The 18140-nt window shown below is 40.4% G+C and overlaps 1 protein-coding gene across 9 annotated transcripts in view; it reads left to right on the top strand.

Annotated features, from left to right (window-relative positions):
- Positions 1–18140, top strand: part of thrap3b (thyroid hormone receptor associated protein 3b) — a 112283-nt gene that overhangs the window by 33483 nt on the left and 60660 nt on the right. Inside the window, exon 1 of one of the 9 annotated variants that reach the window (XM_043717924.2) lies at positions 9096–9156. The exons of the other annotated variants lie outside the window; for them this stretch is intronic. The gene's annotated coding sequence lies outside the window, so the exon portion shown is untranslated. Of the gene's footprint in view, positions 1–9095; positions 9157–18140 lie in introns of those variants that run through there. 9 annotated transcript variants of the gene reach the window in all.

The following is an 18140-nucleotide window of genomic DNA, read 5'->3' as shown; positions in this document are numbered from 1 at the left end:
ATAAAGACATTTCTTGCCAATATTCTTGTTTAATGCATCTGGAAAATAACAAAATTCTGGAGTAATTACATGCAACTGTTGGCTATCGAAATTATAGCAAATCACCAAAATATTGAACTTTATTCATTGTTTTGGCTGGGACCCATTGGCCTATGTTTGCAATTGTGCTGTGTATTTTCAGGAAAGAGCACTTTCTTTTTCCCCCTGTCAGTTTTCTCCCTTTGTTCTATCCTGAGCTAATTGACACTTTACAACTGGGTACAGTTCCACACATCAGTTATCCTCTGGTTACTACGACTACATGGTTGAATACTGGAAAGCTATGCCAACACTGAACCAAATTCTGTCCTTGAATGATGTCCAGAGCAGTCCCATTCTGTCTGAATATTGATAAGATCTGCACTACATTAATATAAAGAAGAACCTTACTTTCTGTCAAGCAGTCGTCATTACCATTCATTCACTGATGAGTATAATTGTGCACCTAAGAAATTCCACGTCACTGGTCATGGGTTCTCTGGGTCCTTGTGTGGCTGTTGAGCCTGATCCTAAAGCTACACCCCTGACCTTTGATAGAAGTCTGTAGATGAAATTTTGTCTCACTATAGCTGATAGACTGTACCACTGTTTCTATGTTGGACAATTAATGGCACTAACTGCAGGAAAATGGGCCTCGTATGCTTAAAGAAAATTTATGGCTAGTTGAAGTTTGACGTGATCATTACAAGCAAATCTTTCTGCTTGGTTTGATGCCCAGATAAAGAGTGAAAGCTTGTGACCTTGTTGGACACCGGGTCAATGTTGTTGTGAAGGGGAAGCAGTCCAGATGTGAGAGATTGAGAATATTTGGTTTCTTGGTGCTAGTCCTTTTTTGACCTGAAAAAGTACAACTCCTAACCAGAGCAGTGATTAAGTGGGAAGATGATTGGCATTTGCAGCTGCTGAGTCTTGCTTTTCTAATTGCTGGGATGAGAAATTCTGTTGTTTGATAGAATTCTGTCTCTTGCAGTGTGTGAAATTCTACCATCTCAAATGTTCATAAACTTATGAACATACTGATGTATTCTGTCTTCCATATGTTTTATAGTCCCTTGCTTCACTTTGCATGTACATAATCCAATAAGATCATGATCTGTGTTTAGTATGAACTTTTGCATTTGCAAATACATTTACATTGAATGCTGAGATCAGTTTTGAGATTTTATGCAAATATATTGTCGACAATAAAAAATAAAAGAAAAACTACTGTGTCTATGCATTTGAAGTCTAATAATTCCATCTAATTTGAAGTGGCTTTGAAGCACTCGTGTTGCATTAGAGGTCAACATAGTGATATCTAATTTTCTACCCCCTCATTCTGCAGTTTCTGCTACTTGGCAGTATGGGTACCTGATTCTTCATAGCAAATTTTCAGATCTTTTTGTCTTATTCCACTCTCATCCTTGTTTTCCTGAGACCAATACCAGCAGGAAAAAAGGTAACAAGTGAATATACGAACAGTTATCAAAGGCTCAGACCTGTACTGCTATCTTATTCCAATGTGCCTAGTCAGTACTTCAAAACTCTCATTTGTTACATATCCTTTCATTCTAAGATCCAGTTTTTGTTGAAAATTTCAAATGACCTATATTGGGAAGATTCATATTGCTCAAAGAAAAATGCTTCATTATGCCTGGCTCCAGTTTCAAGCTTGTGTACCTTGTTTCATTTTTCTCCGCCAGAAGAAATAGTTTTTCTATACCTACACTATCAATATCCCTTTATTATTTTATATACTACCATTTGATCCCCTAGGGTCTTTTAAACTCAGGAGAAAACAAACCAAGTTTGTGCAACATGATTTAGTACTACAAGCCCTGAAATCAGATTGGTTAATGTGTGTACCCTTTTTGATTTGATTGTATCCTCCCTGAGGTGTGGCACTCAGAATTGCACGCAGTGCTTTACTTGGGGTATGACTAAGCTGTTTCCATAACTGCCTGTCCTTTGTGTTTGCGATGAAACCCAATATTCCAGTGAACATTATATGAAATTTAACAAGGAAGTCGGGTGATGTATTTCAGTACAAATAATGAGACAACAGGAAGTAAATGATAAAAGCTTTGAAAAGGCAGAGAGAGCCAGAGAAACTTGGGTACAATCCATATGGTTTTGAATGTAGTGTCTTACATGTAGTTGTCTTATGTTTATAAAACAATTTTTGTTCAAGGAATTATCAATAAAATAGAAACAACCTCATGTGAAATCCAGTTAAGTCATTGGTTAAGGCCACAGTTACTGCAGTTATAGTTTTGTTTGCTTCAGTTTAGGAAGGCTGTCAATATTATAGGGAGCATGCAGAATAAAGTCTTTAGGATAATAAAATGAGAGGACAAATACAAGAGACTCAAGCATTTGGAGCATGAAGGTTAAAATGGGCTCTGACGGAAGCACTCAATTTTGAGAGAGTTATTTCCAATGGCTTTGAGTAGGTGTTCCAGTCTTCTTTAAAGGAATGATGGGAGAGGTTCAGGAAATGTTTTAATATTGTGGACGATACTACAAATTAGAGGAACCAAAATCCAAAACATTTTGTTTTTAAAATGATGGAAACAGATTTGAAAGGGAAAATGTTAAATGATGGGGGAAAGATTTAGGACAACTTGTGAGAGAGTTTGAGTACATTTACAGTCTTGATAAACCAAATGACAGTCTGTTTTTCTGATGAGATTTCTGGCTCGACAGGAAAGTCTCAACCTATATTTGTTAGGTCTGTCTGAGTTCTTAGGCAGTACAGTGCATTTGGTAGCTATCATACATTCTTATACATGTTAAAGCATTTGTGTTTGTATGTGTATTCAATAACTTAACAACTTGGTATCTGTGAAGGTTGGAAGGATTCACACATTAATTTTGTGCAATTGGAATATGACTCACTGCGAACACAAAATCGCCACCCACGAGTGGATGCATTCAAAACTGTCCTTGTCATGTGATGGCTTGCTGCGAAGTTAGGACCGAATACTGTGGCAAGTGTTGCTTTTTAGATCAGATATTAAATGGGGTCCTGTTGCATCCTTGGGTGGGGTTCTGAGAAGCTCCCAGTATGTCATCATGAAGACGAGCAAGGCACATTTCCCAGTTGACCTGGTCAATAGTCATTTCTCAACTAATAAAAGTACATTGTGTGGTCATTTATCTTACTGTGGAAGCTTGCTGTATGCAAACTGGTGGCTACATTACAACTGTGAGGATGTGTTAAATAAAGTGCTTCATTTTTAGTCATTTAGGTTTAGGACACTCTGAAGTTGCAAAAGGCACTGTGAATGTAAATCCTTCTCTTCCTTGCTCAGTGGTGTAAGTGGCACTGAGCATTTCTATTTGCCGAAGGGGTGTACAAAAGGTGAATTGAGAACAGACTGGTAATGTGAATCATAAGGGGCTGTGAACCTTCTCAGCTGTAGGACTGTTAGGCTAACAGTGACGCACTGAACACGCCTCATTAGTTGCAAGGCGTCTGGAACATCTTTAAATTGTAAAGGCAAATACTTTATTAAAATGGTCTCTGTTTTATTTAGCAGGATTTTTAAAAATCCTTCCTTCACTGTTTGCCCAGCTTTCAAAGGAGGAGCCACTTGTGTCTGTGGAGATGAGAGCTGCAAATAGCAGTTGTCACTTTAATAAGTGTGCCTGCCTCTCTTGGAATCTGCTAAACCCTACTTGGCTCTCATTGCCGTTTTCCAGTCATGTTGAAGTTACTGATCCCCATGGGGGAGGCAGTTCTATCCCTCTGCCAGGAGAACGCTTCCAAGCACATTACCTTGGAAATTAACCAACTGTGTGCTTGTGTTAAATAATTTTAAATACTTTCTGGAGCTGATTTCTCAGCTCCCTCCTGCCCTTTGGAGACTGTGAACCCTGATTCACAATCCCTTAATCAGGTTGCTCCCACTGGCAGTTTTTTTGGATGCTGGATGCAGTTTTTCCTGGTTGGTTGTCACGAAAAGTCTTAAACAAATCATTCTAATGATTCTTAGTTCTGTTGGCATTCCTGCAAGATGTCAACATGAATTGTAGTGGTTCAAGAAGTCTTGCCATCTTGTCAGCTTAATTAGGGCTGGGCAATAAATGTCTATTCCCATGACCATACTTGCCCTGAATGCCCAGAGTGATTGGCTAAATGGTTTTTATCCAGTATCAACTCCATTTGTCCCCAGACTGTGACTCTGGATTGGTTATTGTCATGCAAGGTATGTCTGTCAAACTTGACCCAATGACCAGCATGCCACTCATAATCAGTAATTGAAATCTTGCTGATTATTCTTCTGAGCTGGGAACTTGACTGTGTACTACAACAATAATGGGAGGAAGCATTTCTGTGGTGGCTTCAGCTGGTGAAGTCTTTGGTTATGGAAATCTACATATTGACCAATTAAAAGAATTGTTTGTATTTCTGGCAGATAAACCTTGATTTATTTTTAACTGGTTGTACTATTTTGAAGCAGCTCCATGCTAGTTACTCTTCTCAATAACTTGAAAATTTGACTGGAATTTTGCCAAACTGTCAGTTTGTTGTTACCTGCATCCTGGTGCTGTAGAAATTCATTGTTCCAAAGTAATTGATTTCAAAGTGTGGAATAACCTGTAAAATGGTGAAGCAGGTGATGTGAAAATAAAGATTAGCAGTTTAATTACAGGAATTGTTTTAATAGTATTTTCAAATCTGATTGCAAATTGAATTAGCAATAACGGTAAGTCTCTTGCTGAATAAAAACATTGAAGTGAACTCACTGAGACACATCAGCATTGCGTGACTCAAGAAAAATGTCAGTGATGTGATCCACAATCTGTTGGACCCCAGAGTGGAGCTGCATAACCCCCATCTAATCCTTCACTAGCACCATATGTGTGGATTCTGAAGTATTGCCCACCTCCTCCATTACTCCCACACACATCACATTGACTATATGTTGACTGAGGGCTGATCTCCAACTTGCATGCATGATCTCCTGTTCCTGATCTGTTTTCCACCTCAAGTATTTGAGACACCAATTCCACTTCAGCCTTGCTGTGTGTTTGCAGATTTCTCTAACCCTGGGAACCTGCTTGTACCATCTGATTCTGCAGTACATTTTTTTCCTTGCCTCCTTCACCTTTATTTCCTATTTTCAGGTCACCCTCACAAAAGTGCTATTGGTACTACTTACCCTGATTCTGACTCCAGAGTCCACTTTATGAACATCAGGAATGTATTATGATATGGAAGAAGCTCTTTAAGACCAAGTAGTTACTTATTCTTGATAATGCTTAAAAATTATGTGGTACTTTAGGTTTTTGTGGGAGGCGAGAAGAAAGCTTGCTTGCATCTTGAACAAAAGAATATTCCTTTTGTCATTCTTGGTGAAAGCTGCTAGAAATTTTTGGTTTGTGGATTCATTGGTGACCAACTAACATTCTTGCTGCATGAGTCCCCACTTTCCATTGCTTAATGGAAACATAGTTTTGTTCTTGCTGGTTGTGAAGACCGGATGTAAAGTGCTGAAACTTCTCATCCCCAGTTTTCAATGAGCTCGGGTTAATATCATGAAATTCTTCACAGTTTGGCACAAAAGTTGTAGGAAAGGGGCTACCTTTGAGTGTGGTGTTCTCTGTACTCTACCCTAAAATCAGCCAATCTTCTGCCTGCTATTTAAAGCCTTGGGATGGGTTTATTCAGTAATTGGAACAACTGGATTTTGCTTCCAGTTCTCATATTAGTGTATCATCTTTCCTGTTTGCAGTTTGAACCAATAATTAAATGTATACAGCAGTATATCAATGACCAGCTCTCTGTCAATATGTTAATTTGGAGTTCATGGTTTATTTGAATCTTTGGCAATGTTAGTTATCTTTTAATTGAGGTAACTGATCCGCGGTTTATGTTTCTTTTAAAATTCCAAGTACTGTAATGCATCATGGAAACGCTTGACTATAACTTGTGGCAGAATTTTATGCATTTTAATACATAGTGCCAGATTCTAAATCGGTATCTAAGATACTGGGCATCATGTTCAGGGCAAGGGTTTCGTGAGGTAGGCTGCACAGTGAGTTTATCTTGTATACAGTGCTGCCCATCAACGCTGGCTCATGTTAAATGTGTCTCCATGACTTGTGGGAGAGTCTGCATTAAGAACTAACGAACAGTGTATATTTGTGTCTCAAGCTGCCTCTTGCTGGGTTGATAACTGGAATTGTATGATGTAGAATTCAACAAACTATCATAGCACTGCAACCTGCACAGATCATACTAGAATTTTCCTGCGTTACTGACACAACTATATCGTTGGGCTCCTATTATCTGTGGTGTAATGTGCATGGCAGCCCCCACAACTTCATTATTTACTCATACCCTTCATAGTGTATGCATCTCTCTCGTATCCTAGTCATTTGCAGCTTTGACCACATATGTTTTACTGCTATTCTGCTTCATGCAGCATGGCATGCTGCAGTCCCATTTTCTTCTTTACCTTTTCTAGATGGTGCGTGATCAAAATAACAGGTCTTTTGGCATCTCTCTGAGAAAAGATAAGTTGATATTCCATTTGGGTCCAAAGTTTGCTTTTGTGAAAGTATGAGCATCCAGTAAAATAGAAATGGGGACACTACTTCAGATTAAAGGATCAACCTTACATTATATAATGTTTTTCACAGCTGTAAACTGTTGCAAAGCATTTACAGCTAATGCAACACTTTGCAGTGTAATCACTGTTGTAATGGAGGGACTGGAATGTAGTCACCAATTTAAATACAGTAAGTGGATGGGAATTTTTGTGAGACATTGATTGAAGGATTGCTGTTGGGTGAGAAGCCCCTTCTGTACTTGCCAGTAGTGTCATGGGATTTACAGAATCTAATGGAGAACGCAGCTAGTGCCTGTTTAACAATTCAGATGACAAATGTGTGGCAGCCCAATCAAGGCAATAGGGTTGGATTGCCAAAAGGCAAATTTCGGACAGTGGCTTTTTGTAAGTTACAAACGATGTGAAACTTGAAAGGGTTCAGAAAAGATTTACAAGGATGTTGCCAGGGTTGGAGGATTTGAGCTATAGGGAGAGGCTGTATAGGCTGGGGCTATTTTGTCTGGAACGTCGGAGGTTGAGAGGTGACCGTATAGAGGTTTACAAAATCGTGAGGGGCAAGGATAGGATAAGTAGACAAAGTCTTTTCTCTGAGGTCAGGGGGTCCAGAACTAGACGGCATAGGTTTAGAGTGAGAGGAGAAAGATATAAAAGAGACCTACGGGGCAACTTTTTCACGCAGAGGGTGGTATGTATATGGAATGAACTGCCAGGAAGTGGTGGAGGCTGGTACAATTGCAACATTAAAAGGCATTTGGATGGGTATATGAATAGGAAGGGTTTGGAGGGATATGGGCCAGGTGCTGGCAGGTGGGACGAGATTGGGTTGAGATATCTGGTCGGCATGGATGTGTTGGACCAAAGAGTCTGTTTCCATGCTGTACACCTCTATGACTCTATAAATGTAGATAAAACTGGGTGATGCAGTTGTAAAGAATCCTTTGGAAAATTGGAAGGAACTATTGGGATCCTGAGTTGAGAGAAGACAGTGTTCTGAGGAAATGAATAATTTTCAATTTTTGTATCATTCTGTCTCAGGTGTTCACTTTCCCTGAATTACTTGCTTTTTCTTTTCCACATTGCAACACATCATCCTCACCTCTGGAGGCAGCCTTCCTGGCTCCATTTAACTTACCACAATGTCAGTAAGCATCATCTAGATTTTGGCACTGCTGCAATTTCTTACCGTCTGTTGAAAAACATGTGAAAGCTTGAAATCTCAGAAGGCTCCCTGTGCACCAAACATCAAAATCCAGGCGCTCTAGGTGGCTCCTGGGGTTGGGTGTGGTCGAGCAGAATATGTTTATAGTGTCTAATCTGGTGTAGTGTTAATTCCGATTTGATCAAGTTGTGCTGTTTTGCTCAGCTATGGATACTTCAGTGACTGGAGTCTAGTGAGTTTCAAGCTCCACTACAGGTTTTGAACCGATAATGTCATCTTAACTTTAGTGTTCTATCGAGCATGTTTAGTTAGAGTTGCTGTCTCTAATAAGATGTTAAACAGTCTTTTGATATTTTCCAATGAGGCTTTGTGCATTTGCATACTATATGTATATTTTTAAATTTGCAGAGGAGTAGGAAATAGTGTTATCCTGTTCAACATACCCCCCTCTCCCCGCCAGCTGCATCATGAACAGGTTTAGTTATTTATCATGATCTTGGGTTCCATCCCTCTGTGATTCCACGTCTCTCACTTAAAGGGGAAAAACAAAGTATTACCTCTCTATTGTTCCCACATTACATTAATCATTATATGTAATTGATGTCCTGAGGTAAAGATGCTATAGAAATGCAAATTCTTTCAATAATGCCTGCCTCTGATCAAGGATGATCAATTTTTTTAAAACATCTCTTCCTTTGACAAGCTGACTGTTTCAGTCTAATTTATACTCCTGTCAAGTGCTTGGGATATAATTGTATTAAATATGCTGCTTAAAGACTGAATCATGCTGGAATGGATGTAAGAGTCACTTTCAATTGGTCATCATCTCAAGTTTTATCGATTTTATTTAATCATTTCCTTAAAGCCATGTGAGGTATTCCAACTTGTTAGGATTGGAAAATAAGTCATCCAACATTTCCTGTCTCAGACTTGTCAGTTGCACAGTGTTGCTGACCGTGCCTTTAGGTGAGCCTTGGACATGATGTCTCCCCTTGGTGAATATGTTATGGATTAATTACTCCCTGGGCTCACATGGGAAGAACAGGCTCTCTGGTTAATGTTGTAGAGATCTGGGCGGCACACTGGTGACTGTGTGGAGTTTGCACTTTCTCCCCGTGTCTGCGTGTGTTTCCTCCAGGTGCTCTGCTTTCTTCCCACAGTCCAAAGATTAGGTTAGGTGAATTGACCAAACTAAATGGCCTGTAGTGTTCAGGGAGGTATAGGTTAGGTACAGTCAGGGGAAATGTAGAGTAATAAGGTGGGCGAATGGGTCTGGGTGGGAAACTCTTCGGAGGGTCGGTGTGGACTTTTTGGGCTAAATGTTCTGTTTCCACACTGTAGGGATTCTGTGATTCTACGATGTTCTGCTGGCAACTGTGAGAATTCATCTAATTGATGGTAAGCACCTTTGTATGGTGAAAGAAATGACTGGAATGTAGACAATTGAATGGGAAGTAGACATTCATTTTGTGTTGTAAGGAGTTAAAGGTTTAAGTGGAAGAGTGTTCAATCAATCCCAAGTAACTCAGGAGCTGGGATTTTTGGAAAACTGAGTTAAAAAATTGTCTTGCTGACTGGGTGTTGTGCCTTACTTGTGTGCCGTAATAATTGATTCACTGTGTGTCTGAAGTTTTTGGGATTTCTGCAGGATATACAGACAGTTCCCTGGAAGCTCAGGCAATAACAGCTGGTTTGAATTGGGGATGGGTGCAATTTTTAATGAGTATGAATATTGAGCCTCTTCACAGCCTGAATCATCAGATTGTCTTTTTGAATAAAACGTGCTGAGTGAACAGCCTCTACCAGTAAAGTTTTGAATTTGCTGCATTCTCTTCAAGGTGATTGTAAAGCAAAGCTATCTGGTGAACTTTGCTCTAATGCTGCAGAATGGCATCCTCTCTCTTGATACTTTATTCCTGTTAATCATTCCTTTGTCTGTGATTCCCTTTGCATGAAGAATTTAATCTCTGGTCTCCCTCTTTTATTGTTCTTAAATAGTTGGATGATTAGAAATTGCTGTTCTTCTGCTTTAAAGCTCCATCAATGCATATGACTAAGTGAACCTTGGAGGTCCTCATAGCAGCTAGCAAAATTAAAGGGAACATAGTTCACCACCCATAAGGAGCCTTGTCCAAGGGCAGCATGGTAGCAAAGTGGATATTTAGCTGAATTATTGATATAAAGACCTGCACTGATGATACTGAAACAAGAGTCCAAACCCCCCTCAGCAACTGTGGAATTTAAATTCAGATATATTAATAAATCTAAAATAAAGCTAGTCTTAGTGACGATGATGGTGAAAGTACTGGATTGTTGTAAAATTGCATCGAATTTTAGAAAAGGAAATTGGCCTACATATGACTCCAGACAATGTGGTTGATTCTTAACTGCCCCCTCATCAAACAGTCAAGAAAATGTTGCCTAAGAGAACTGGATAGATCAGTGCTAGTGTATGTGTTCTTTCTCTGAATGCTGCACTCAAGATTTGCTTTAATTCTTTGCTCCTCTGTCAGTTTTGATTGGTTGCAGATTTTCTGTGTTCAGTATTCACTCTTAGCCCCTTCACCTTTGGTCCCAGTGAATGTGGACAATGGCAAAGGTTTATTCCAGGCAACTCATTTTTGAATTAATTGATCCTACAATATTCTCAACGTAGCTTTATGGTGTTGATTTGGTTTGTACTTTATTCTGATGGATCCTTATCTCCATTTCTGTCAGGGGCAATGGCAAGGAAGTGAGGTGGATGTAAATTGGTAACTCCCTTCTCGTTCCCCACTTTTTTTACTGAGGGATGGGAAATCAAATCAAATACATTTCTTGGCCTGTTTCCTTGCTCCGGAAGGTTGAACCAAGCGACAGCACAGAGGTTCCCCTCTGAGGCTACTTTGCATTGACGAGGTTCTTTGGTGACAGTCTCAAAGCTGTTTGATTGATGGGAATTAAGGCTAAACCTTATCCTCTTGTGGACCCCTGATGATGGAAGATGAGGGCAGGAATCAATTAGTGATCAGGTCAGGAAGCGCAATTAGTTTATTTCCTCCCTAGTTTTTAAAGTCTCCTATCAGAGATTAGCTAACGTAGACAGACCAAGATTGAAGCTGAGAATTTGTCTTTTCATTTTCTGACTAGTCTTGCAGTGCTTAAGAGTAAAGAGCTTGTGGAAACAATACTGAAATAACTTATCAGTTGGTTATGGGAACTGTTTCACCTCTGTCTCTTAATAGACTTTGGTTGGAAAAAATTGCATAATTTTGATTTAACAGCTATTCCACAGGATAACTTCTCAGGTACTGTTCTGGCAATGATACTTTTCACTTTTTAAATTGTATATTTACTTTAGTCATTAAACATTCCTTGCATGAACTTCATTACAGGACAATGTATTGAGTTACTTAAAATTTATAGCAGATTTAAGGTCATTGGCCATATGTTATGGTAGTTATGCTTGTTAACCTCCTTACTGCAAGTCTTTCAGGCTGTTTTCTCAGAGTGAGAGAGGCCATTCTGTCCATAAAGCTACTCTTCTGTTCCTCTGCACTCTGCTGAGCAAGCCTCAAGTTTTATATTTCTGAAAATGGTATGGAAAATCCCTGGGTTAGGCACAGGAATTTGATCAGTTAGATACTTTGAACTCACTAGTGGTGGGTAAGTTGTTGGAGGGGATTATGAGGGACATGGTTTGCATGTATTTGGAAAAACAAGGACTGATTATGGATAGTCAACATGACTTTGTGTGTGGGGAATAGTGTCTCACTAATTTGATTGAGTTTTTTTTTTGAAGAACTGGTTAGCAAGGTCAGATCTCATGGAATACAGGGAGAATTAGCCATTTGGATACAGAACTGGCTCGAAGACGGAGGGTGGTGGTGGAGGGTTGCTTTTCAGACTGGAGGCCTGTGACCAGTGGAGTGCCACAAGGATCGGTGCTGGGTCCACTGCTTTTTGGTCATTTACATAAATGATTTGGATTTGAACATAGGTATAGTGAGTAACTTTGCAGATGGCATCAAAATTGGAGGTGTAGTGGACAGCAAAGGAGGTTACCTCAGTACAATAGGATCTTGATCAGATGGGTCAATGGGCTGAGGAGTGGCAAGTGAAGTTTAATTTAGATAAATGTGAGATGCTGCATTTTGAGAAATCAAATCAGAGCAGGACTTATACACTTAATGGGAAGTGTTGCTGAGCAAAGAGACCTTGGCGGGCAGGTTCATAGTTTCATGAAAGTAGAGTTGCAGGTAGCTAGGATAGTGAAGAAGGCATTTGGTATGCTTTCCTTTATTGATTAGAGCATTGAGTATAGGAGTTGGGAGGTCATGTTGCGCTGTACAGGACATTGATTAGGCCACTTTTGAAACAGTGTGTGCAATTCTGGTCTCCTTGCTTTAGGAAGGATGTTGTGAAACCTGAAAGTGTTTGTGGGTGTCATGGTGGCACAGTGGTTAGCACTGCTGCCTCACAGCGCCAGAGATTCGGGTTCAATTCCCGCCTCAGGCGACTGACTGTGTGGAGTTTGCACGTTCTCCCCGTGTCTGCGTGGGTTTCCTCCGGGTGCTCCGGTTTCCTCCCACCATCCAAAGATGTGCAGGGTCAGGTGAATTGGCCATACTAAATTGCCTGTAGTGTTAGGTAAGGGGCAAATGTAGGGGTATGGGTTGGTTTCGCTTCGGCGGGTCGGTGTGGACTTGTTGGGCCGAAGGGTCTGTGTCCACACTAATCTAATCTAATCTAAATCTAAAAGATTTACAAGAATGTTGCCAGGGTTGGGGGGAGGGGGGTGGTTTCAGGTGAAGGGAGAGGCTGTATAGGCTGGGACTGTTTTCCCTGGAGCATTGGAGGCTCAGGGGTGACCTTAGAGGTTTACAAAATCATGAGGGCCAGTAGGATAAACAGACAAGGTGTTTTTCCTGGGGTGGGGGAGTCTAGAACTAGAGGACATAGGTTTAAGGTGAGAGGGGAAAGATATAAAAGGGACCTAAGGGGCAACTTTTTCACACAGAGTGATGTGTGTATGGAATGAGCTGCAAGAGGAAGTGGTGGAGGCTGGTACAATTACAGCAATTAAAAGGTATCTGGGTGCTATATGATTAGGAAGGGTTTGGAGGGATATGGGTCAAGTGCTGGCAAATGGGACTAGATTAATTTAGGATATCTGGTTAGCATGGACGAGTTGAACCAAAGGCTCTGTTTCTGTGCTGTACATCTATATGACTAAGTAACCAGTCTTACGAAAGCAGAGCAGTGGATATTTATATGGACTTTAAGGTGTTCGACAAAGTTCTGCATGATATCTAGGTAAATATGATTAGATCACATGGAATCCAGGGAGAGCTAACTACTTGGATACAAAATTGTCTTAAAGGTAGGAGGGGTATTTTTCATGTGGTCTGTGATCAGTGATGTGCCTCAAAACTCGGTGCTGAGTCCACTCCTTCTTGTTATTTATGTAAATGATTTAGATGTGAATGTAGGAAGAATGGTCAGTAAGTTTGCAGATGACACCAAAATTGATGATGTAGTGGACAGTGATTAGATTAGATTACATTACAGTGTGGAAACAGGCCCTTCGGCCCAAGAAGTCCACACCGCCCCGCCGAAGCGCAACCCACCCATACCCCTACATTTACCCCTTCCTAACACGACGGGCAATTTAGGATGGCCAATTCACCTGACCTGCACATCTTTGGATTGTGGGAGGAAACCGGAGAACCCGGAGGAAACCCACGCAGACACGGGGAGAACATGCAAACTCCACACAGTCAGTCGCCTGAGGCGGGAATTGAACCCGGGTCTCCGGCGCTGTGAGGCAGCAGTGCTAACCACTGTGCCACCGTGCCGCCCACATGAAAGAGGTTAGCTCAGAATATAGCAGGACCATCAAATGGAATTTAATTCAGATAAATGTGAGGTGTTGCACTTGGGTAAGGCAAATCAGAACAGGACTCAGACACTTAATGGTAGGGCCCTGGCAGTGTTGCCGAGCAGAGTTCTTAGAGTGAGTTCACAGATCCTTGAAGGTGGAGTCACAGATTGTATTGAAGAAGGCATTTGGTATGCTTCCCTTTATTGGTTAGTGCCTTGAATGTAGGTGTTGTAAGGTCATGTTGCAGCTGTACTGGAATTGGTTAGGTCACTTTTGGAGTACTGCATTCAGTTGTGGTCTCCATGCTGCAGGAAAGATGTTGTTGAATTTGAAAGAATTCAGAAAAGATTTACAGGGATGTTTCCAGGGTTGAAGGGTTTAGGCTATAAGGAGAGGCTGAATAGGCTGGGGCTCTTTTCCCTGGAGTGTCGGAGGCTGAGGGGTGACCGTATAGAGGCTTACAAAATTATGAGGGGCATGGATAGGGTAAATAGGCAAAGTATTTTCTCTGGGTTCGGGGAGTCCAGAACTAGATGGTATAGGTTTACGGTGAGAGAGGAAAGATATGAGACCTAAGGAGCAACCTTTTCACGCAGAGGGTGGTGTGTTGCATGGAATGGAGGAGAAAGTGAGGACTGCAGATGCTGTAGATCAGAGCTGAAAATGTGTTGCTGGAAAAGCATAGCAGGTCAGGCAGCATCCAAGGAGCAGGAGAATCGACGTTTCAGGCATGAGCCCTTCTTCAGGTTGCATGGAATGAGCTGCCAGAGTAAGTGGTGGAATCTGGTACAATTACAACATTTAAAAGACATCTGGATGGGTACATGAATAGGAAGGGTTTAGAGGGATATGGGCAACATGCTGGCAAATTAGACTAGATTAATTTCTGACATCTGTTAGGCATGGACTGGTTTAATCGAAGGATTTGAGTGTAAATTCTACTGATCAGATTTCCAATTTTCTCAATGCTTCACTGTCTGATCCAGCAACAATCTGCATCTATTTCCCAATTTTTATGTAATTTATTAAAAGACTGGTTTCCAATATTTCAAAGAAAACCAGAAACCAAGGACTATGAGCTTCGAGTTAATTTACTGTCCACAAGATGGAATGTGTTTAACCTACTTTGATTGCAGGAGATTCCATACCAAGAGTTTAATTAGGCACCGAATATTGCAAATAGTCATATACCCACCAGAAAATAGACAATCAGTGGATTTGCTACAAACCTAGTCTGACATTATTTTCAAATGTCCTTCCAAAGTGCATACAGTCAGCATCAGAATAATCTTATCTATAGATACTGAAAATAGAATGTCAGTTGCGTAGTAAGATAGTGTGCAAGACAGATCCTTTCTACATTGCCTTTATTTTTATAAAGGTTCAACTTGTAACAGTTGGGTAATTTATAGATGATGGCGATGCAACACTGCATTCTTCACCTCTTTTCCTAATGTACAGGGCCCTAACCAGTCTGTGGAAGACATGTTGAGAGTGGATCGCTTTTTGTGTGTCGATGTATGCCAGTTACTTTGAAAACAAAACCTAAGATGCTAATTTTTTTTCTGGTGCCAATTTATGTACTATGGTGGGTTGGACATTTGTATTTTCCTTGTATATTGTAGCTTTTTATGGTGATGATTACTGACATTGAATAATTCTTAGTTCTGCTTCATGCAAGTTCAAACACACCATTTGTCATTAATGTATCTTTAGAACTACATACAGAGCCAGCAATGCTTTTTAAAGGCATACTTCTTATTCTGTCGTATATATGTTTGTATTGGCTGCACAATTTCCTTACCACAACTGTGCCTTTTGTTTTATTAAAATTCATAATTTCTGTTGATAAAAGGACTTGAATTCAACAAAGTACAGTGATTTGATACTAGCTTCATCTCGGTTGTAAGGCGGAGAAAATCTGTTGGAGATTTTGAATACCTAGCATAATTCTGTTTGTTTCTATATTTGTGTCACAGACTTCTAATATCTATATTTAATAAAGGCCTTGTTCTCATTTGTCTTTCTCTCTTTGTATAGTGAGAGAAGCTCATCTCTTTTTACATTGCTTGCTAGTTTGACCTAAGTCTATTTGTTCCCCATTATTATGTTTTGATCATCTTGGCTTTTAAAATTTTTTGGAGAAACTCTTCACACTTCACAAGCATGGCGAAGACTTCTTTGAGAGGTCTCCCTGAACGAAGGAAACAATCCTTCCTTTGTACAAAATCTTTATATCACAGTCAGTCATGCCCACAAGACAACCCCCAGCCACTTCCTCACAGTCACATGCCACTCAAAACACAATGTAGTGTTTCTCAACTCATTTTTTTTTCTGCTAACCTTTTCCGGTCCATTCCAGACAATTCACCATATCCCTTTGTAATTACCCATTTTTAGTATAAGCACAGTTGTTTCTGACTTAAGTTGCTCCTTCTCAAACTGAATTCTAAACTCTACCATGCTATGGTCACTATTGTCTAGCGATATTTTATCAGAGACCATTTATCAGACCTGCCTTATTAAATATTACCAGCCCAAAAAAAGACTATTGGATCAACAACAATCCTGTTGATCCTGTTCCAGGAAACTGTTCCAAAAACAGTATGAATATTTCTTTGTGGCTAGCATTGCCAATTTGATATTCCCAATCTATATGAAGATATGAATCATCTGCATGGTGATTCATATACTGCATTTTACATATGTCCTTATTGTCTCATGATTTATTGTGTCTTATGGAACAACTCCTGTAACAGGGCCTATTGACTACTCCCACCAGTGTCAATCTTTCCTTGTTTCTTTCTTCCACCAAGATGCAATCTGATTCATTGGATCCTCCTAACAGCATTGTTGGCCAGAGCCTTTTAATGGTGAAAGCGGTCTTCCTAAGAATGATTTCCATGTGCTCTGCATCTGGGCTATGGCTGCTAACATTTCATTCTGCATTAATATTTATCCTTCAGCTAACTTTTAATTTATTGTCTGGTCATCACATTGGGATCTGTAATGTGATTGCTCAGCTTTGACTGAATAATTGTAATGACCTGAGCTTGTGAAAGGTACCATATGAATTCAAGTTCTTTAATAGAAACATTGTATTTATACAGATCTATGTTATGTTAATTTCTAATAATCCATTGACTGGTGAGGGTGGGTTGGTGGGATTGGGAAGTAAGAGGTGAGTGTATGTGGACTGTTACTTTGCTTAACTGCTCTCTGCTACACTCGATGGGATCTGACATTGATGGACAAGTGCGAAGATATGGGACAGCTGATCCTGTCTGGTCAGCAATTCATTGCGTCATGGTCACTCATAATCGTGCGGTTTCTATGGTATCAAAAATAATCAAAAGCTGTGGGTGCTTGCAATGCCTGTTATCGCCAAACTCAGAATGTGCAAGTAATCCTTTGGGTTCAGAAATAAACTGGCTTAGTTGAGAAGAGAATATTTTATAGAAATAGTTGCAGCTGCCTGGGGAGATTGAAGTTGTGTTGGGTTAGGAAAGAGAGCTGTTGTGTTCTGAAAATGTTGCAGTGCAAGTGGTGTGGGATAATAAAGAGCAAGTTACAAACCAAAGCAAGCAGTTACCAAAACACTTTCAGAAAAGATTTTAGTGATTTAACATGAGAGCATGAAACAAGACACTTTTTTTTCTCTCAAAACTTTAAATACCTCTGGCTGAAACGCTGTCCATTGTCATTATGCAGACTATTTTAAAATCTGGGAATGTTTCTTAAAGTTATTGCAAACTAATTTATTTGTGGGGTTATGGCTGCAATAAAGGTCAGCAGACCCATTTTCAGTTTACTGTGTTCATCTCATTGGCATGGACGAGTTGGACCAAAGGGTCTGTCTCTGTGCTGTGCATCTGAGTATGTCAGAACATCCACTTGAATCTCTACTCATCCTGATGCCCAGATACTGCATGCCTCTCCTGATTCATACCAGGAATGTGGCATCACTAGCTGGGCCAGCATTTATCACCCATCCTCGTTGCCCTTGAGGCAGTGGTGGTGAGCTGCCATCTTGAACTGCTGTACTCCATTTAGTGTAGATGACGTGAGAGGGATTTACAGAATTTTAACTCAGTGACACCGAGGAATGCTTTCCAAGTCAGCATGGTGAGTGGCTTGGAAGGGAACTTGCATTTTTCGCTTGTGTATGTTTTCCTTGACCTTCTAGATGATCGTGGTTGTGGGTTTGGAAGGTGCTATGTAAAGAGTCTCATTGAATTTCGATAGTGTATTCTGTACGTGGTACACTCTGCAGTTACTGAATGTCGGTAGTGTGGAGGAAGTGAATGTTTGTGGAGGTAGGGCCAGTCAAGCAGGCTGCTTTTTCCTGGATGGTGTCACATTTCTCAAGTTTTGTTGGAGATACTCCTCCAGGCAAGTGGAGAGTGTTCCATCACACTCCTGCTTTTGCCTTCTAAGTGGTGGGCAGGCTTGAGAGAGTCAGGTGATGAGTCATTTGTTATAGAATTACTAGCCTCTGACCTGCTTGTCTAGTCACAGT

This window comes from Chiloscyllium plagiosum, unplaced genomic scaffold, assembly GCF_037043375.1.
Source record: "Chiloscyllium plagiosum isolate Xiang-an unplaced genomic scaffold, Cpla_swu_hap1 HiC_scaffold_30, whole genome shotgun sequence".
NCBI classification, from domain to species: domain Eukaryota; kingdom Metazoa; phylum Chordata; class Chondrichthyes; order Orectolobiformes; family Hemiscylliidae; genus Chiloscyllium; species Chiloscyllium plagiosum.
This window is presented reverse-complemented; position numbering and strand designations above follow the sequence as displayed.